The sequence below is a fragment of the Microcaecilia unicolor genome, chromosome 1 (assembly GCF_901765095.1).
Source record: "Microcaecilia unicolor chromosome 1, aMicUni1.1, whole genome shotgun sequence".
NCBI lineage: Eukaryota > Metazoa > Chordata > Amphibia > Gymnophiona > Siphonopidae > Microcaecilia > Microcaecilia unicolor.
Genome location: NC_044031.1, coordinates 223,806,134 through 223,828,388, shown reverse-complemented (window position 1 = coordinate 223,828,388; position 22,255 = coordinate 223,806,134). Strand labels below are relative to the sequence as shown.

General features: G+C 45.0%; 1 long non-coding RNA gene across 1 annotated transcript; it reads right to left on the bottom strand.

Moving 5' to 3' along the window:
- Nucleotides 1-2,723: 2,723 nt before the first annotated feature.
- Nucleotides 2,724-21,952, bottom strand: LOC115460177. Its single transcript, XR_003940398.1, has 4 exons — nt 21,942-21,952; nt 17,780-17,782; nt 10,267-10,272; nt 2,724-2,804 (listed from the first exon to the last, which is right to left on the bottom strand). It is a non-coding gene; the product is annotated as an uncharacterized LOC115460177 (long non-coding RNA).
- Between the last annotated feature and the right edge of the window lie 303 nt (nt 21,953-22,255).

The following is a 22,255-nucleotide window of genomic DNA, read 5'->3' as shown; positions in this document are numbered from 1 at the left end:
TTTTTCAATTCTATTAGTACTCTAGGATGAATACCATCCGGTCCAGGAGATTTGCTACTCTTCAGTTTGCTGAAGTGCCCCATTACGTCCTCCAGGTTTACTGTGAAGTCAGTAAGTTTCTCCGACTCATCCACTTGAAATACCATTTCCGACACCGGTATCCCACCAAAATCTTCCTCGGTGAAGACCGAAGCAAAGAATTCATTCAATCTCCCCGCTACGTCTTTATCTTCCTTGATCGCCCCTTTTACCCCTCGGTCATCCAGCGGCCCAACCGATTCTTTTGCCGGCTTCCTGCTTTTAATATACCGAAAAAATGTTTTGCTTTGTTTTTTTGCCTCTAATACTATCTTCTTTCGTAATCCCTCTTGGCCTTCTTTATCTGCGCCTTGCATTTGCTTTGACACTCCTTATGCTGCTTCTTGTTATTTTCAGACGGTTCCTTCTTCCATTTTCTGAAGGTGTTTCTTTTAGCCCTAATGGCTTCCTTCACCTCCCTTTTCAACTATGCCGGCTGTCTTTTGGACTTCCGTCTTTCTTTTCTAATTCGCAGAATATATTTGGCCTGGGCCTCCAGGATGGTATTTTTGAACAGCGTCCATGCCTATTGTACAGTTTTTACCCTCTCAGTTGCCCCCCTAAGTTTTTTTTTACCGTTCTTCTCATTTTATCATAGTCTCCTTTTTTAAAGTTAAACACTAACGTATTTGATTTCCTGTGTATAGTTACTTCAAGGTTGATATCAAAACTGATCATATTATGATCACTGTTATCAAGCAGCCCCAGTACCATAACATCCCTCACCAGATCATGTGCTTCACTAAGGACCAAGTCTAGAATTTTTCCTTCTCTTGTCGGCTCCTGCACCAGCTGCTTCATAAAGCTGTCCTTGATTTCATCAAGGAATTGTACCTCTCTAGCGTGTCCCGATGTTACATTTACCCAGTCTATATTTGGATAATTGAAGTCACCCATTATTATCACAGTGCCCATTTTTTTGGCGTTTCTGATTTCTTTTATCATTTCTGCATCTACCTGCTCATCCTTTCGAGGTGGATGGTAGTATACTCCTGTCACCATCCTTTTCCCTTTTAAACATGGAATTTCAACCCACAATGATTCAAAGGTGTGATTTGTGTCCTGCTGAATTTGTAATCTATCTGAGTCAAGGCTCTCGTTAATATACAATGCTACCCCTCCACCAGTCCAGTCCACCCTATCACTATGATATACTTTGTACCCCGGAATGACAGTGTCCCCTGGTTATCCTCCTTCCACCAGGTCTCAGTAATGCCTATTATATCCAATTTTTCATTTAGTGCAATATATTCCAACTCTCCTATCTTATTTCTTAGACTCCTAGCATTTGCATATAGACATAGTCACACTCATTATCAATTCATGATTAAATCAACGAGTGTGATATTATATACTTGATAATGGTCTTTCTTTGGTGTTTCTGGGACATAGACCATAGAAGTCTATCCAGCCCTATCCTTATATTCCAACTGCTGGAGTTGCCGTCGAAGCCCACTCCAGTTTATTTGTCTTCTTTTTTGTGGGACACAGACCATACAAGTCTGCCTAGCACTGTCCTTGTGGTCCAGCCACTGAAATTGCTGTCTAAGCCCTTTCTAGTCCATCCTAAACCAAATTGCCATATATGAGACACAGACCATATAAGTCTGCCCGGTATTGGCTCTAGTTCATCACAGTCGGAGTCACCATCTAAGCGTCACTTGACACATCCACAAACATGCAGCTATTTAAGGTTAGGTTTTTTATAACTTCCATTTTCTAATTAGAGATCCTCTGTGTTCATCCCTTGCCTTTTTGAATTCCGTCACCATTTGGTAATCTACCACCTCCTTAATGGAAGACTTTCCGCATTTGTGCTGTTAAAGCAAGGAGGAGGAGGAAACAGCACTCAAAGAACTTGGTACTCGGTAGATGAGAGGCTGCCACAGGTGCAGCTTACACTTCCACAGGAATCTTGCAGGAATTGTTTCTATCCCCATGGGAATCCCACAGGAACTGCTTCTGTACATGTGGGAACCCCACAGAACTGCTTCCATCCCCACGGGAACCCCATGAACCCTATTCCCGTGCAGGTCTCTACCCCAAGCCTCATTCTTGTGCTCCAGTGGCTTCTCTCAGTATATTACAAGCCTCATTCAGGTGCTCCAATAGCCTTTCTTAGTGCATTTTTCCAACCCTTACTCTGGCTCTAAATACCCCCCTCCAGGAAACTCATGGCAATGTCAGCCATCCCCATGGGCAACCTGTGATAATTTATCCATCTCTATGGACCACTTGTTTTCCTGAAGATCATATTTGTGGAATTCTCATGGATTCTGTGGGATTCCTATGATATCCATTCATGTGCAGCTCTCTACACTAAAGCAAAGATAGGTATATCCTGGACTGAAATATCAGGTATTGGTGTCTTAAAAGCGGGTTCCATTGAGAATCACACTATTTCCAAAGTCTTTCAGATTGTAAAGAAGTAGGCTGTTCTCATCCAATAAAGAAATAACCCAGCATAAGGATTTTTTTCTTTGAGGATCAGGCAAATAAATCCCACCTTGCACTCTTCTGCAAGAACTTCCTGTATGCCAGGAAGCACTGGAAACATTTCATAAGCAAACTCTCTAATGCAGAGCTGCAGTCACCCAATTCCAGGATGAAGATATTTTTGGCCAATCCTGGTTCTGAACCTATACCCCAAAGCAGTGTGGGATTTATAGTCCCTGATTCTACCCACTGAAGCCCATGCTTCATGTTCCATAATGCATCATGATAGACTTATCTGAAAGCCAGGATTGGCCTTAAATCTCCCTTATGAAACTGAGAATCTTGGCAGTTCTGATAAACTGTGGATAAAAGGAGTGTGGTTTCTGTGTTAGTCCACTTTAAAGATAATACAATTACATTTTTAAAAAATAAAAGCACACACAGTAAAGAAATATAATGGGCCCTATTTACTAAGCCTCGCTGTAGGCGCGCTAATGTTTTAGCGTGTGCTAAACATTAGTATGCGCTAATGCTAAAGACTCCCATAGGAATATATGGGTGTCTCTAGCATTATCGTGTGCTAAAATGTTAGTGTGTCTACAGCTCAACTTAGTAAACAGGGCCTATAAGGGTCCTTTTACTAAGCCGCGGTAAAGAGTAGCCTGCGGCAGAGTAGGCACATGTTTGGGCACATGTCGGGCCAGTTGCTACCAGGTCTGCAAAAAAAGTTTTTTTTTTAATGGAACAGAAAAAGGGCATACAGTACAACTGAAACCAGCGCGCATCTAAAACTGACCTGATCCTATTGATCTAGTGTAAGTGCTCACGTGCTACATGCACAGTGACCGGTCGGCGCATGGCAACTTCCGATTACCATCAAAAATAGTGCATGTGGGAGAAAATAAATAAATAAATCATTCAGGTATTATGGATGAGTGCCAAATCTGAAATTACTGCCAGGGGGCGCGGTAGCCTGGTGGTAGTATCAATCACACAACTTATTTTTAGAAAAACTGTAACGCAATTCTTTGGATTTTGATAGAGGCCATGTTTCACCAGAAAACTCAATGCAAAGAATAGAGCTTCTTAAATTTGAACCACCTGGCCCATCTGAAAACCCAAAGAATTGATTTGATTTGCTTACTTTATTTTATTTTATTTTATTTTATTTTTTGTCTATTAGATTGTAAGCTCTTTGAGCAGGGACTGTCTTTCTTCTATGTTTGTGCAGCGCTGCGTACGCCTTGTAGCGCTATAGAAATGCTAAATAGTAGTAGTAGTAGTAGTCTCATTTGGGCAAGCTGCACATGCGTAGAGCCTAACGCACCTTTGTTAAAGGGCCCCATAGTGACTTCTGTAAATCCTAACTTCAACATCTGTTTTCATAGTAACATAGTTAATGACTGCAGATAAAGACCTGTACGGTCCATCCAGTCTGCCCAACAAGATACTTTATATGTATACCTGAGTTTGATTTGTCCTTGCCTTTCTTAGGGCACAGACCATAGAAATCTGCCCAGTACTGTTCTTGTACTAAGTTCTGAAGCTAACGTTGAAGCCCCTTAAAATTTACACTCCAGCCCATTCCTAGCTATTCAGTCATGATCAGGGCATAGACTGTAGAAGTCTGCCCAGCTCCCGTTTTGTTTCCCAATTACCGACGTCACCACCCAATCTCTACTAAGATTCCACAGAACCATTCCTATTGACAACCTATACAAAGTTATCCTTTCTATGTGATTTTAAAAACATAATTCCAAAAGCTAAATTCAGTGCAATAGGCCCATTTTGCATTCAGAATTGTGACTCTGAATCCTGCTCATTCACTACAGTTCATTCTTTTTGTCATCTTCTTTTTATGGACATTTCTGGGTTAGGCAGCTGGCTGTTCTATTTCCCTTACTAGTAAAAGACTTTTTCAATTGCTTTTCCCCACTGATCACTTATTTAACTGCATATGCAGAAGGACACAATTTGCCTGCTGATTCATTTCCTTTGACAGATCCACCTCTACATTCATTTAACTACTTCACAGCATGTACAAAATGTATGTGTGGGAGTTAAGTCTAGAGAAAGATCTATGGACTTATTTGAAGCTGGGTAAAAAAAAAAAGTCAGGAAATATGCTTTTACAAAGTTCTCATAACTTCCTGCCTTAATATTCAAATGGATATTTAGATTTCAAATAATTTTTATTATTATAAAGATAATACGAATAATGCAGCAAAATACAAGTTCATAATTAAGACATCATTATAAATATGCACATGAATTATATAAACAGGCTGCAGTATCCAGTTAATAAATTCCAACAATAATGAAAGAACCAACAACAAGAAGGGAAGAAAAACAGCAAAAAGGAAGGAGAGAACTAGGCTTTGGCTAAGCAAGACAGAAAACAAGGAGGATAATTCCAGGACAGTGCAATAAATTCAAAAATAGAAAAGACAATGAGCTCCTTTTAGCAAGCTGCAGCAAAAGGGGGCTGGCGCTGGCATTGCAACATATATATAGTAACATAGTAGATGACAGCAGAAAAAGACCTGCACGGTCCATCCAGTCTGCCCAACAAGATAACTCATATGTGCTACTTTTTGTGTATACCCTACTTCGATTTGTACCTGTGCTCTTCAGGGCACAGACCATATAAGTATTCCCAGCACTATCCCCGCCTCCCAACCACCGGCTCTGGCACAGACCGTATAAGTCTGCCAGCACTATCTCCACCTCCCAATCACCAGCCCCACCTCCCACCACCGGCTTTGACACAGATCGTATAAGTCTGCCCAGCACTATCCCTGCCTCCCACCACTGGCTCTGGCACAGATCGTATACGTCTGCCCAGCACTATCCCCGCCTCCCAACCACCGGCTCTGACACAGACCGTATAAGTCTGCCCAGCACTATCCCTGCCTCCCAACCACCAGCCCCGCCTTCCACCACCGGCTCTGCCACCCGATCTCGACTATACATGTGTGCTGAGGCCCCCTTTTACCACAGCTGGTAAAAGGGAAGTCCCGCTTTCCTATAGGAAATGGCTGGGCAGTAAGTAAAGCACTCGCTGCATGGCCATTTTGGGGGGAAGCCCTTACCACCACCCATTGAAGTAGCGGTAAGGGCTCCCACGTTAACCTGGCGGTAACCAGGCAGCTCACATCACTGCTCGATTACCGCTGGGTACACTCTGGTGCTACAAAAATAAATATATTTTTGTAGCACCAGAAATGATGGCGCACTAGGGGTGGGAAGTCCCACCATGCTGCTGTGGAAGCCCGGCGATACTTCCTGTATAGCGAACAGTAAGCCCGTGTTGGGCTTACCGCTGCTTAGTAAAAGGAGCCCAATGTATATTTAGTATATAATTAAAGAGTACATGTATGAAAATTTAGAGAGGTCCAAAACATCCAAATGTTCCGTCTCAGAGGGGTGAAGGCGAATGAAAAAGAGGTGCCCAAAACTGGGTGTATTTCCATGGGCTGCCCTTTTGAAGCCAGACCAGCCTTTCCATGCCAGCTATTAGCCAAACTAGCTCATAGGAGGAAACCCAGTGATCGTGTTTGGATTTCATTATGGTCTTACTGCTTTCACTCTTCAATTTCATTAACATTAGTTAATACACAACTGAAACTTTTATATTCTACTTACCTTACACCACAACGATTGTACAAATGGCAGATACAATCCTCCCCCTTGTGTTGGAGAGGATGCAGTATTTTAGGAGATGTGATAGATATGTGACGGAAATGTCTATATGTTCATTTAAAAAAAAAAAAGGTTACTACATGTATCTTTAGTTTAGTGCAGACAGAAATCTCATTAGATTCTGCTTTTATTTTGTTAGGGATGCCACCAGAGCATTTAGTCCACTTTGAATATTTAGATCTGGTTAGACAATTTTCTTACTGCACAACAATGGAATATATTGGAAAGAAAAATATTTGTCTTAAATAGCTAGAGTTAAGAAAAACCTCTGATCAGTCACTGCAACAAGCTACTGTGTCTGGTTTCAGTACTCTAACCACAGGGTTCTGAAACCTTCCCTGGCAAGAACAGTTCTACAATTATGTACTAGGTATGTTGGGTGAGGGTCAATATAAAGCTGGGGAGAAATGCCAGAATAGTGGTGAATAAGGTAAGTGTAGGACTTACACAGATTATACCCTTTTTGGATATAATTGTGGAATGTGTCTCAGTATGAATTATGGAAAATATGAAATAGCAATGCTTTGGAAATAGAAAGCGAACTATCTGGAAAGTAACTATGTCCTTTGAGTTGAGAAAACCTCTGATCAGTCACAGCAACATGCTATTGTGACTGGTTTCAGTAACTATAATCACAGAGTTCTGAAAACTTCCCTGCCAACAACAGCACTACAATTACAAACTAGGTATGTGAGGTAAGGGTCAATATAAATCTGGGGACAAATCCCAAACTAGTAATGAATGAAGGTACATGTGTGTGTGTGTGTGGGGGGGGGGGGGGGGGTATACACAGATTAGACCCTTTTTGGATGTAATTGGGGAATATGTCTCTTAGTATGAATTATGGGAAAATATAAAACAGCAACACTTTGGTATTTTATATTATAGTGTACTGTCTAGAAAGTAACTATGTTCTCTGTATCTATAGATCCGAATCATCATGCCCAAATATACTAACACGTACTGACACAGCATCAAAAGATATTATAAAAATAGATTATTTATTTACATAGCAAGACAAAAATGAAAAGGCACAAATAATGACATAGATGGAGCCCTGTTTACTAAGCTTATGGTCCAAGGGAGGCATATAGGGGCACAATCAAGCTGTGGGTTCCCCAATTTCACATATTTTGTTTAATGTATTTTGCAGCTCTTTAAGTAGCTAAATCTAATGGGACTGACATTACGTTTATGGCAATGATGTACAGGTAATTTTCCCAATAACACATTCCATAGTTTAAACATTTAGATTTATGGCAGATAATTTGGAACGTATATTCATTGGATGTTTGACCATAGATTAAAATTAAATAGTGATAGGACCTCATGACCTTGGGTAGGAGGAAGAAAGTTCCCATTAACTACTTCAAATCCCACATGTGATGGAAAGAGCATTCCTCTTCATGCTAATGTCTGTAGTTTAGGCACCATATATACTCAACTATAAGGTGCGATTTTTGGTCCCCCAAAAAAGCTAAACAATTGGGGCCTTAGCTTATAGTCGAATCAGAAGAAATTTATGTTTCCCCTTCCCTCTGCATGACCACCACTTCTCTCTCGCTCCCCCCCCCTCCCCACCCAGTGATGACCAATATTTCTTACTGCTTCCTCCTGCCTGCTGCTGTTGCTATTGACAGGAAAGTGAAAACAGACTGGGTCAGTGTGGAGCATTGAGCATCTGTGCATGCCCAAGGTCTCCCAGTTCCTGCCTTCTCAGACTTTTTGAGAGTGCAGGAGCTGGGAGGTCTTGAGTATGTGCAGATGCTCAAAGCCCCACACCAGCCCAGCTTGCTTGTATTACTATGTCAGTGGTGGCAGCAGCAGAGGTGAGGGAGTGGTAAGAAATGGCAGTCATAGTGGAGGAGGAGGGGCAGGAAGAAAGAGAGAAGTGCTGGTCATGCGGGGGGGGGGGGGGGGGTAGGGTGATAGGAGAGGGAGAGAAGTGGCAGTCACAGTGGGTGGACAGGGAGGGGAAGAGAGAGGAAAAAATGCTATACACCAAGGAGGAAGGGAGAAAAGTAGGACACTACAGTGGAGGAAAAATTATTCTTGAACATAACCCCCCTCCCCGGCTTATACAGGAGTTAATAGGTTCCCCCCCCTGTTAACTCGGCTTTTACTCAGATAGGATTATATCCTACTATATAGGGTATATGGTTAGAGTCTCTGATTAATTACATATGTTCCTCTATTTTCTTACAGATATGTTTTATTCTCCGAGGACAAGCAGGCTGCTTGTTCTCACTGATGGGTGACGTCCACGGCAGCCCCTCCAATCGGAATCTTCACTAGCAAAGGCCTTTGCTAGTCCTCGCGCGCCAATGCGCACCGCGCATGCGCGGCCGTCTTCCCGCCCGAAACCGGCTTGTGCCGGCCAGTCTTCTTTTCTCCGCGCTCGGTACGGTTGTGCTTTACCGTTCGTGCCTCGTTTTCGACTGTTTTCTGTGAGAAATCCAGAAATTATTTGGATTAACCATTTTTGGTTTTTCCTTCCTCTACTTCGAGTTTTTTCGCCCCGTTAAGTTTTCTTTCGTCGTCGGGGTAGGCCTTACTTAGGCCCCGGTCGAAATTTCCCTTTTTTCTGTGCCAAATTTCACCATTTCGTCTTTCGATTTCGCCGGCGTGATTTTTCCGCCCATGACATCGAAGCCTTCCAGCGGCTTCAAGAAGTGCACCCAGTGCGCCCGGGTAATCTCGCTCACTGACAGGCACGCGTCGTGTCTTCAGTGTCTGGGGGCTGGGCACCGCCCTCAGGCCTGTAGTCTGTGTTCCCTTTTGCAAAGGCGGACTCAGGTAGCGAGGTTAGCCCAGTGGAACATTTTGTTCTCGGGCTCTTCGTCGGCATCGGCACCGGGGGTATCGAGTGCATCGACGTCTTCAGCGTCCAGACCTTCAACCTCGGCGGCCAGTACATCGAGTGCATCGAGGCATCGGCCCTCTGCATCGGCGCCGAGACATCGGACAGCTGCATCGACGTCGGTGGTACCGGGACCTCGTCTGCTGATGTCATCGGATGGTGGTGCTTCGTCTGGAGTGCAGGTGAGGGCTGTCCATTCCCCTGCTGGTGGCGGTGAGCCTTCGGGTGGGTCTCCCCCTACCCTGAGGGCTCCTGCGGTACAGCCCCCCCGAGACCGACCTTCTTCGATCTTGGCCCCGAGGAAGCGACGGCTGGATTCTACGTCCTCCTCGTCGGTACCGGGAAGCTCCGGTGACATGCTTCGTCCCAAGAAGTCGAAGAAGCATCGTCACCGGTCCCCTTCCCATGTCGGTACCGAGAGCTCTGGGTCGCCGAAGGAGTCGGCACCCAGCAGGCATCGGCACCGAGAGGACCGCTCACCCTCTGTTCAGGAGGTGTCGATGCGCTCCACTCTGGACAGCCCGGAACAGCCTCCACGCCCGGAACAGGTTCTGACGTCGACGCCTGCATCGACCTCTATGCCTTTCTCTGCAGCCGCTCTGAACGAGAGCCTCCGGGCCGTTCTCCCAGAGATTCTGGGAGAGCTGCTGCGCCCTACCCCTCCGGTACCGGTGGTGCTTGCGCCACCGGTACCGTCGAGCGTGGCGCCGGCTGGCCCATCGCCCGAGGTGAGGTCTCCGGCGTCGGTGCCGCGTGCGGTACCGGCTGCCGTCGCCTCCCAGGAAGGCTCCCCGACTACGTCGGCAGAGGGAGCTTCGCCGATGCGGGCGAGGGAGTCTACCTCTCGACGCCCCCATCGTGGACGTGGCTCCACGGAGTCGAGTCGGGCACGGTTGCAGACACAGGTCCGTGAACTTGTGTCTGACACCGAGGGTGAGGCCTCGTGGGAAGAGGAAGAAGACCCCAGATATTTCTCTGACGAGGAGTCTGAGGGTCTTCCTTCCGATCCCACTCCCTCTCCTGAAAGACAGCTTTCCCCTCCTGAGAGTCTGTCTTTTGCTTCCTTTGTCCGGGAGATGTCTACGGCCATCCCCTTCCCGGTGGTTGTGGAGGACGAGCCCAGGGCTGAAATGTTTGAGCTCCTGGACTATCCTTCTCCACCTAAGGAAGTGTCCACTGTTCCCTTGCACCATGTCCTAAAAAAGACATTGCTTGCGAACTGGACCAAGCCTTTAACTAATCCCCACATCCCCAAGAAGATCGAGTCCCAGTACCGGATCCATGGGGACCCAGATCTGATGCGCACTCAGTTGCCTCATGATTCTGGAGTTGTGGATCTGGCCCTAAAGAAGGCTAAGAGTTCTAGGGAGCATGCTTCGGCGCCCCCGGGCAAGGACTCTAGAACCTTAGACTCCTTTGGGAGGAAGGCCTACCATTCTTCTATGCTCGTGGCCAAAATCCAGTCTTACCAGCTCTACACGAGCATACACATGTGGAACAATGTGCGGCAGTTGGCGGGCTTGGTTGATGCGCTCCCCCCTGAGCAAGCCAAGCCATTTCAGGAGGTGGTCAGGCAGCTGAAGGCGTGCAGAAAATTCCTGGCCAGAGGGGTGTATGACACCTTTGATGTTGCGTCCAGGGCCGCTGCTCAAGGTGTGGTGATGCGCAGGCTCTCATGGCTGCGTGCCTCCAACCTGGAGAATAGAATCCAGCAGCGGATTGCGGACTCGCCTTGCCGTGCGGATAACATTTTTGGAGAGAAAGTCGAACAGGTGGTAGAGCAGCTCCACCAGCGGGACACCGCATTCGACAAGTTCTCCCGCCGGCAGCCTTCAGCCTCTACCTCTACAGGTAGAAGATTTTTTTGGGGAAGGAAGACTGTTCCCTACTCTTCTGGCAAGCGTAGGTACAATCCTCCTTCTCGACAGCCTGCGGCCCAGGCTAAGCCCCAGCGCGCTCGCTCTCGTCAGCAGCGTGCGCCTCAGCAAGGCCCCTCGGCTCCCCAGCAAAAGCAAGGGACGAGCTTTTGACTGGCTCCAGCAGAGCATAGCCGACATCCATGTGTCAGTGCCGGGCGACCTGCCAGTCGGAGGGAGGTTGAAAGCTTTTCACCAAAGGTGGCCTCTCATAACCTCCGATCAGTGGGTTCTCCAAATAGTCCGGCAAGGATACACCCTCAATTTGGCCTCAAAACCTCCAAATTGTCCACCGGGAGCTCAGTCTTACAGCTTCCAGCACAAGCAGGTACTTGCAGAGGAACTCTCCGCCCTTCTCAGCGCCAATGCGGTCGAGCCCGTGCCATCCGGGCAAGAAGGGCTGGGATTCTATTCCAGGTACTTCCTTGTGGAAAAGAAAACAGGGGGGATGCGTCCCATCCTAGACCTAAGGGCCCTGAACAAATATCTGGTCAAAGAAAAGTTCAGGATGCTTTCCCTGGGCACCCTCCTTCCCATGATTCAGGAAAACGATTGGCTATGCTCTCTGGACTTGAAGGATGCCTACACACACATCCCGATACTGCCAGCTCACAGACAGTATCTGCGATTTCAGCTGGGCACACGTCACTTCCAGTACTGTGTGCTACCCTTTGGGCTCGCCTCTGCGCCCAGGGTGTTCACAAAGTGCTTGGCTGTAGTAGCAGCGGCACTTCGCAGGCTGGGGGTGCACGTGTTCCCATATCTCGACGATTGGCTGGTGAAGAACACATCCGAGGCAGGAGCCCTGCAATCCATGCAGATGACTATTCACCTCCTGGAGCTACTGGGGTTTGTGATAAATTATCCAAAGTCCCATCTTCTCCCAGTGCAGAGACTCGAATTCATAGGAGCTCTGCTGGATTCTCGGACGGCTCGCGCCTATCTCCCAGAGACGAGAGCCAACAACTTGTTGTCCCTCGTCTCGCGGGTGCGAGCGTCCCAGCAGATCACAGCTCGGCAGATGTTGAGATTGCTAGGCCACATGGCCTCCACAGTCCATGTGACTCCCATGGCCCGCCTTCACATGAGATCTGCTCAATGGACCCTAGCTTCCCAGTGGTTCCAGGCTGCTGGGGATCTAGAAGACGTAATCCACCTGTCCACGAGTTTTCTCGATTCCCTGTATTGGTGGACGATTTGGTCCAATTTGACTCTGGGACGTCCTTTCCAAATTCCTCAGCCACAAAAAGTGCTGACCACGGATGCGTCTCTCCTGGGGTGGGGAGCTCATGTCGATGGGCTTCACACCCAAGGCAGCTGGTCCCTCCAGGAACGCGATCTGCAGATCAATCTTCTGGAGTTGCGAGCGATCTGGAACGCTCTGAAGGTTTTCAGAGATCGGCTGTCCCACCAAATTATCCAAATTCAGACAGACAACCAGGTTGCCATGTACTACGTCAACAAGCAGGGGGGCACCGGATCTCGCCCCCTGTGTCAGGAAGCCGTCAGCATGTGGCTCTGGGCTCGCCATCACGGCATGGTGCTCCAAGCCACATATCTGGCAGGCGTAAACAACAGTCTGGCCGACAGGTTGAGCAGGATTATGCAACCTCACGAGTGGTCGCTCAATTCCCGTGTAGTGTGACAGATCTTCCAGGCGTGGGGCACCCCCTTGGTAGACCTCTTCGCATCTCGAGCCAACCACAAAGTCCCTCAGTTCTGTTCCAGGCTTCAGGCCCACAGCAGACTGGCATCGGATGCCTTCCTCCTGGATTGGGGGGAGGGTCTACTGTATGCTTATCCTCCCATACCTCTGGTGGGGAAGACTTTGTTGAAACTCAAGCAAGACCGAGGCACCATGATTCTGATTGCTCCTTTTTGGCCGCGTCAGATCTGGTTCCCTCTTCTTCTGGAGTTGTCCTCCGAAGAACCGTGGAGATTGGAGTGTTTTCCGACCCTCATCACGCAGGACGAAGGGGCCCTTCTGCATCCCAGCCTCCGGTCCCTGGCTCTCACGGCCTGGATGTTGAGAGCGTAGACTTTGCCTCTTTGGGTCTGTCAGAGGGTGTCTCCCGTGTTTTGCTTGCTTCCAGGAAAGATTCCACCAAGAGGAGTTACTTCTTTCTGTGGAGGAGGTTTGCCGTCTGGTGTGACAGCAAGGCCCTAGATCCTCGCTCTTGTCCTACACAGACCCTGCTTGAATACCTTCTGCACCTGTCTGAGTCTGGTCTCAAGACCAACTCTGTAAGAGCTCACCTTAGTGCAATCAGTGCATACCATTATCATGTGGAAGGTAAGCCGATCTCAGGACAGCCTTTAGTTGTTCGCTTCATGAGAGGTTTGCTTTTGTCAAAGCCCCCTGTCAAGCCTCCTACAGTGTCATGGGATCTCAATGTCGTTCTCACCCAGCTGATGAAACCTCCTTTTGAGCCACTGAATTCCTGCCATCTGAAGTACTTGACCTGGAAGGTCATTTTCTTGGTGGCAGTTACTTCAGCTCGTAGAGTCAGTGAGCTTCAGGCCCTGGTAGCCCAGGCCCCTTACACCAAATTTCATCACAACAGAGTAGTCCTCCGCACTCACCCTAAGTTCTTGCCAAAGGTTGTGTCGGAGTTCCATCTGAACCAGTCAATTGTCTTGCCAACATTCTTTCCCCGTCCTCATTCCTGCCCTGCTGAACGTCAGCTGCACACATTGGACTGCAAGAGAGCATTGGCCTTCTATCTGGAGCGGACACAGCCCAACAGACAGTCCGCCCAATTGTTTGTTTCTTTTGATCCCAATAGGAGGGGAGTGGCTGTGGGGAAACGCACCATATCCAATTGGCTAGCAGATTGCATTTCCTTCACTTACGCCCAGGCTGGGCTGGCTCTTGAGGGTCATGTCACGGCTCATAATGTTAGAGCCATGGCAGCGTCGGTAGCCCACTTGAAGTCAGCCACCATTGAAGAGATCTGCAAAGCTGCGACGTGGTCATCTGTCCACACATTCACGTCTCATTACTGCCTACAGCAGGATACCCGACGCGACAGTCGGTTCGGGCAGTCAGTTCTTCAGAACCTGTTTGGGCTTTAGGATCCAACTCCACCCCCCGAGGGCCCTGTTTGTTCTGTTCCAGGCTGCACTCTCAGTTAGTTGGTAAATTTTTTAGGTCAATCTCAGTTATGTCCTCGCCGTTGCGAGGCCCAATTGACCATGGTTGTTGTTTTGAGTGAGCCTGGGGGCTAGGGATACCCCATCAGTGAGAACAAGCAGCCTGCTTGTCCTCGGAGAAAGCGAATGCTACATACCTGTAGAAGGTATTCTCCGAGGACAGCAGGCTGATTGTTCTCACAAACCCGCCCGCCTCCCCTTTGGAGTTGTGTCTTCCCTTGTCTTTGTTTTGCTACATATAAGACTGGCCGGCACAAGCCGGTTTCGGGCGGGAAGACGGCCGCGCATGCGCGGTGCGCATTGGCGCGCGAGGACTAGCAAAGGCCTTTGCTAGTGAAGATTCCGATTGGAGGGGCTGCCGTGGACGTCACCCATCAGTGAAAACAATCAGCCTTAACCTTCTGTACACGTTATTAAATTTGATCGCGTACCTTCCTCTTCCATTCGATTAGCCTCATGCATTTTAATATAGTTGTTCCTTCAAAGTGGAATTCCCTGCCCTTGAACATTAGATCTGAAATGAACTATTTTAGATTTTGAAAGATGCTAAAGACTTGGGAGCCCTTTTATAGAGCTGTGCTAAAAAATGGATTGCACTATTTTTAGCATGTGGGTTTCTCACATACCGAGGCCAATTTTAGGGCGGCAGTCACATGGCCAGGTTTTAAATTTCTCCATTAATGGCCATGCACTAATTTCCTAATTAGTGCATGGCCATTACTGCATGAGCCCTTATTATAAGCTATTTTGTATATTTTACTGATAAACGCAGGGCACGCATACTCTCTGCCTCCAAGTATGACCCCGCACTAAAAATATTTTGTACTATGTAGTGCAGGATTGGCGTGTTCCAATCCCAGAACCACCATGCGAGACCTGAATGTGTCCCGTGGTAGTGCATTTTTAGCATGTGGTAAGCACGTGTTAGTGCTTCCCACCGAATTGTAAAACAGCCCTTGATTGTTTACCAAATATTTACACTAATACTCTGGTTTTTAAATCAAACGTGTAACAATGTTTCAGTTTGGTTAATATGTGATTTTACGTTTATTTTGTGTAAATGCACAGCTTTGTGCTCTCTTTTCTGTAAACCATTCTTGAGCTAATAGGATGAGACAGTATATAAATAGCCTGTCTTTTACTACTATTATTATAATCGGGCACTTCCATTTAGGTGTCCTGAGGACATGCGATGAGAACTGATTCTATAATGGTGTCTGGGTGTAAAGATTCCATTATAGAACACTAATGTAATCTGGTATACCGTACTTTTATACGCCCACAGTTGCACCAGTCATAGAGCTGGCATAGCTACAGTTTTGTAAATGAGGCAGGGATGCATGTAACTTACAGTATTTTATAAGTTATGTGCAGAAGTGAGAGCTTTGCCCATTGCCCACCTATACTTCAGGCACAGCAATACTGAGCTGACGCCTTTGGGTGACGCTGTGTGTCTGGATTTTCTTCCAAACAGAGTTCTTTTAGCAATTTCATTAGTTCAGGTCTGGCTTGAATATTTATGTGACCCCTGAGGCAGGCATTTGATTGTGCCAAAACACGGACTGTGTCGGGTCCTCTTGCCTAAGTAGCGAATAAAGCATCTTTTAAGCACTGCTTCCTGTGTTGGAGCATCTGTTGACCAGCCTTTACTTTTGTTTGATTGTACCACCCATACTTCACCCACGTGTATGAGCCCTTGTATTTATGTGCTATGCCACTTATGCGTGACCTTACAGAATGATGCTTTAGGTGCCTAGCTAGTCCTTACACATGTGAATACATGCTTACCTGCAAAAGTGCTAGTATTCTGTAAATGTGGATGCTCAGTTATAGAACTGCCCTTGTGGTGACTTGTCACAACCTGATGTATCTGTGCACATTGTAGAAGATTACAATGACTAAACTACAACCCTCATTTAGTATCTTTGAGAAATGTGACCAATGCTAGTGAAGAACAAAAGTGAGCACTGGGAGAAGAGGAGCTGCCAGTACTGAAAGTCTATTCCATCCCCTTTCCTGAGATATCACATTTTCCCTAACTCTTAAAAAAGTCAGATCAGGCCCCCACAGTCCTCATCATCTCCCTCCAAATCAACCTTGATAATTGGTAGTAGTGGTGTCCTGGACCCCTAAAATCCTCATGGCTATACTCACCCCATACCCAGTCTTCATAAATGCATTTACCTACAGGAGGGGTTTGGTGTCCCTCTTGCCTAGATGGTAGCATATTTGAAATAGTGTCAGTAGACCTGGAATTAAGTTTTGAGCCAGAAATGCTTATGCATGTGGTTCAGATCATGATGCAAGATAGCCCAGTGGGGGGAAACAGAAGTTGGGAGGGTGATAGAAGAGGCAGAGTTGCCACAAGGGAGGGAATTGCCAAGCCAAACATTAGCATAAGTCTACATTTACATGACTGACTTTAGGCATGAGCACTTATGCCAGCTCAGTGGCTGGCATAAACTGTAGGAGTTAGGAGTCTAAATAACAGTATTCTACAACCCACATGCATAACTGTCTGACCTACCCATGACCTACCCATGCCCTTCCAGGTTCATAAATGTTTTTGAATATTGAGCCATATATGTATGCCTTCTGGCATTCAGTAGAAGTGGAGGAATAATCTTGAAAGATGAACATTAAAAATTCCTCATATTTAGCCTCATCATGATTTTGTTTATAAAGGCGCATCAGTTCTGCTTTATGTGCATAGCTATGAAATTTAGTGATAACTGGGGTGTAGCAGCGGGAGGGAGGTAGGGAAGGTCCTGGTGACTTTGCTGCACAGCAGAGTAAAAAGAAAATTATGTGACCCTGTGACTGCATGGCTTAGAGGGAACACTGCTCACAGTTCATGTAAATTGGACACCTAAATTGAGATGTCCAGTTATACAATTGCCTTCTTGATGTTTAATCTTTTTGTCTCTTGCTCCTTCCCTTTGAAATTTCATTCTCCTATACCTATAACTTAAATCGTATTATGTCCAGTTTAAAACATGCTTTAAAACACTGCTATTTGACCACAATTTTGAGGAAGACTGATCCATGAAGTGGTCTATGCCAGTTCAATCCTTTTGGGGTGTTGACAGATTTAGATGGTGACTGCAAATGCTGCAAAATATTAACTTTCCTCTTTTTTCCCTTTCTATTCCTTTTTTTCTTCCTATTTAGCCTTTTCATTATGCCTGTATATTTGATTGTCGTCAGTATATTTTGACTATTATAAACCACCTGAACATTTTGGCAACATAGACGGTATATCAAATAATTTTCTATTTTTCTATTTTCTATTTCTGTTGATGGCTCTCTCATTCTTCCTGTCTCCTCGGCTCGAAACCTTGGGGTCATCTTTGACTCTTCTCTCTCCTTCTCTGCTCATATCCAGCAGACCGCCAAGACCTGTCGTTTCTTTCTTTACAACATCCATAAAATCTGCCCCTTTCTTTCCGAGCACTCTACCAAAACCCTCATCCACACCCTTGTCACCTCTCGTTTAGACTACTGCAATCTGCTTCTTGCTGGCCTCCCACTTAGTCACCTCTCCCATCTCCAATCAGTTCAAAACTCTGCTGCCCGTCTCATCTTCCGCCAGGGTCGCTTTACTCAAACTACCCCTCTCCTCAAGTCGCTTCACAGGCTCCCTATCCGTTTTCGCATCCTGTTCAAACTTCTTCTACTCACTCTGCTGCTCCCCAGTATCTCTCCACACTCGTCCTTCCCTACACCCCTTCTCGTGCACTCCGCTCCATGGATAAATCCTTATTATCTGTTGCCTTCTCCACTACTGCCAACTCCAGACTTTGCGCCTTCTGTCTCGCTGCACCCTACGCCTGGTATACATTTCCTGAGCCCCTACGTCTTGCCCCATCCTTGGCCACCTTTAAATCTAGACTGAAAGCCCACCTCTTTAACATTGCTTTTGACTCGTAACCACTCGCCTCCACCTACCCTCCTCTCCTACTTCCTGTACACATTAATTGATTTGATTTGCTTACTTTGTTTTTTGTCTATTAGATTGTAAGCTCTTTGAGCAGGGACTGTCTTTCTTCTATGTTTGTGCAGCGCTGCGTACGCCTTGTAGCGCTATAGAAATGCTAAATAGTAGTAGTAGTAGTAAATAATGAATAACCTAAACTAAACTATCTCAGTGGAATGAACCAGTCTACTCTGTACATTTTCTATTCAAAATTGGATAGCTTAAAATAATATAACATATATTCCCAAAATATAGCAACTCATCAACTCTAAAAAATAAATTACTCTGTTATAGATAATATTGGAAAATGTAATATCATAATAACAAAGTAAGATATTAAGGAGTATTTTTATTAAGGTGCACTAAATGCTAAGAAGCCTATTTTATACCTATGGGCTTCCTAGCATTTAGGCAGTGCTGGGTGCTAACTACTTAACAAGTAGTTTAACGTTAACTACAGTTACGTTACTGAAATAAAAATAGTAGTTTAACTACCTGGTTAACTACATTTTTCTTTTAGTAATTTAATTACATGAGACAACTACTGCAAAAGTAGTTAACTGCTTCAATGGCATTTTAATTTGCCATAAAATCAATTGCGAACCATTGCACTTAGAAAGAAATGTGTTTAATGTTTAAAAACAGAGTTGATGAATTTTCAGCAAATCACTAATTAACTAATGCTAAATAATTTATGATTCTGTTATGTTTAAAGTCTCAGAATTCTCAATATGTCACTTCAGTTTATATCACAGAAAAAAAAACCCTGTTTCTCAAAGGTATTGTCACTAAAAGAGAATTGTCATGGCACTAACATTTGTCCTGAGCAACTAAATAACTATTCTTCTCCTGCACTGCTGGGAAGTACAACATTGAACTTGATAAAAGCTTTTACCACTTTTAAAAGTGCAGGCAAGCTGTTTGTGCCACTGTTCCAACCTTGGAGGCCCTTTTTTGCTTTGTTTTGCTTCTATTGGATTTGTGTACTTTTGGATCCTCTCATCTGCTGCCGTGTGGAAATGTCTGAACATTCCAGGTAACGCTCAACCTCTTCCTTTGTTCCAGATCTGGCTACTGGAAGGTTGCTCTTTGCAGTAGACAGAAAATCAAAGAAGTTTTAACCTCCAGTAGCAGTCTTTTCCTTGGAGGCTGACTGTAACTCTTGCGCAAATGAAAGTGGAGCTACCCCACTAGCTCTGGCTTCAGTCTCTGTTGCAGCCACAGCACGAATGAGCAGCCGCGTCTTCTCATACCATTTTGTTCTGGTAGATATCATTGCAATATGGTAGTCATCATCTTAAAATACTTGTCCAAACCTTGAAGCAATTCCTTTTGTCAAAGCTACATTGTCTTATCCAAGTTGACATCATCAGCCAATCCCTTTAATGTTTTTTTAACTGTATGTTTTGTTAAGATTTATAAAGCATACAGAGAATATTGATATGTGTCACATGGAATAAACCAGACAACAAGCCCTGCACTGGTAACATAACATGAACTAGGATAAATAAATCAAGCAAGCAACTGGACCTCCCCTCTCCTAAGCTATCCACCCTGCCCAGCCCCCCACTCCCCCACCTACCTTTTCCCTCAACAACCTCCCATACATTCATAGGTACACTGATACAGATGCCAAACCAAGTACAACTGCCACTTGAACCACCAACCCAATCCTTCCCCCATCCTAATTAAAGAATCCTCCTGAAGAAATGAAGTCAGGATCATACATAGTCAGACAAAAAAATAGTTGTAATGTTAACTGAATTCCCATTATCATGGAGATTACTTGTCAAATATAGCAATCATTTTCAGCTTGCAGAATATCAGTTGCTGCTGACATGACTTCATGAACACCATCTCAGTATCAGTCAACAGTTCTAGTCCTATTTTTTGTTGATAATCTCATGTCTTCTCCACTCCAACTCTAACCAGTTGACTGATGGCTAAGTAATATGAAACCTACCTTGTGCAGGTTGGATTGAGGAATGTATGAACAGTCACCTCTTCGACAACATCTGCATGTTTGGTACTGTTATTGACATCATTGCTAAGAACCTGTACTTTCTTCATGGCCCTGTCAAGTATTCGCTTGTAGCACAAATCTTTTCATGCTTCATGGCTGTCAAGAACTGCTACAAGATTGAGTGTGTGATTGGCACATTTCTTGTGCTTATGAAACTAGTTGGGTTCAATGTCATCAGCACATGATTCATCTTTGACGGCAACAAACAGAGATCCAATATCAGCAGCTTCAACCACCTCTGACTTAGAAAGTGACTGGCTGTTGAACTCTGTTGACCATGAGTGTCATTCTCTTCATTACCATCAGCGCAAATATCATTCAGAAGATGCAAGATGGAATGGAAAACAAAAATGAGGACATTATAATGCCTTTGTATCGCTCCATGGTGCGACCGCACCTTGAATACTGTATGCAATTCTGGTCACCGCATCTCAGAAAAGATGATAGTGGACTTAGAAAAGTCACAGAGAAGGGCGATGAAAATGATAAAGGGGATGAGATGACTTCCCTATGAGGAAAAGCTAAAGTAGCTAGGGCTCTTCAGTTTGCAGAAAAGACGGCTGAGGGGAGATATGATAGAGTGGAGTAGAATGGGTAGACGTGAATCACTTGTTTACTCTTTCCAAAAATACTAGGACTAGGGGGCACGCAATGAAGCTACAAAATAGTAAATTTAAAACAAATCAGAGAAAATATGTCTTCATTCAACAAGTAATTAAACTCTGGAATTCGTTGCCAGAGAATGTGGTAAAAACAGAATAGCGGGGTTTTAAAAAGGTTTGGATAGCTCCCTAAAAGAAAAGTCCATAAGCCATTATTAAGATGGACTTGGGAAAAATCCACTGCTTATTTCTAGATAAGCAGCATAAAATTTATTGTACTGTTTGGGGATCTTGCCAGATTCTTGTAACCTAGATTGATCACTGTTAGAAACAGGGCACTGGGCTTGATAGACCTTTGGTCTGTCCCAGTATGACATTTCATATACTTAAGAACAGTTCAGCAATAATTTGAGCAATCCTCTCTCCAGTATGGGAATGTTTAAACCTTCAAATAGCCAAACCATGGGAATGGCTAATGGCACAATATTATTTCCTTGTTTATGCAATGAATGTCATATAGTTCTTTTAAGCTTCATGTTAGATTGCATCTTTGTGGAAGTTGGACAGCAGACATATGTTGCTGGCAAAGCTTTCTGAAGTCACTTTGTTCAACTGTTGCAAGCGGCATCATATCTTCTGCAATCATCAACAAGACCTCATGATCAAACTGTTTCTGTGAAATAGTTCCTTTTCTGGGCAGAGAGCTGTTGAGTAGAACTTGGATAAACCTTTTTGCTAGTGGCTGTGGTTGCTTGGATTGATCACCTCCTATAGTACTTTGCTTCTTGCCATTCTTTGTTGCCATTGTTGACTGCTTGGCTTTGAACCTTGCATGATGACTAGGATGTTGTTCCTGTTTTAATGCAATGTTTTCTACATAAGTTAATTTATTGAAGTTAGACGAAACATACTTAGTCTCGCTGAAAAGAATATAATGTATAAATGGAGGGCAATTAAGGTAGAGATTAAGAGGCACATTTTCAATACGGGGTCCACATCCAACTTTGGACGTTTTGCAGAAAACATCCAAACATTCAGTAGCAAACATATCCATTTTCGAACCTGAAAAACGGCTATCTTTTTTTTTTTTTTTTTTGAAAATGACCATATCCTAGATGTTTTCTAGACATTTTATGGTTAGTGTGTCTATATTTTTGGACCATTTAAAGAAAACCTGTTCAAGTGAATAACACACAAAATCAAGACATTAGGAGGTAGGTTGAGCCAACATACTTAGTAGACTGGCCACACAGACATCCCAGCAAAGCAGTAGGGCACCTTAGGGGGCACTGCAGTGGACTTCACATAAAAAGTCCTAGGCACACATCTCACCCTGGCCTTAAGCCCTTATATTGTATGGGGATCCCTCAAAATCACAATACAAACCTACTGTACTGAACTGTACACCACTACAATAGCCCTTATGGCTGCAGGTATCACATATATGTGGGTACAGTAGGTTTGTGGTGGGTTTTAGAGGGCTCATACATTGTACCACAAGTGTAACAG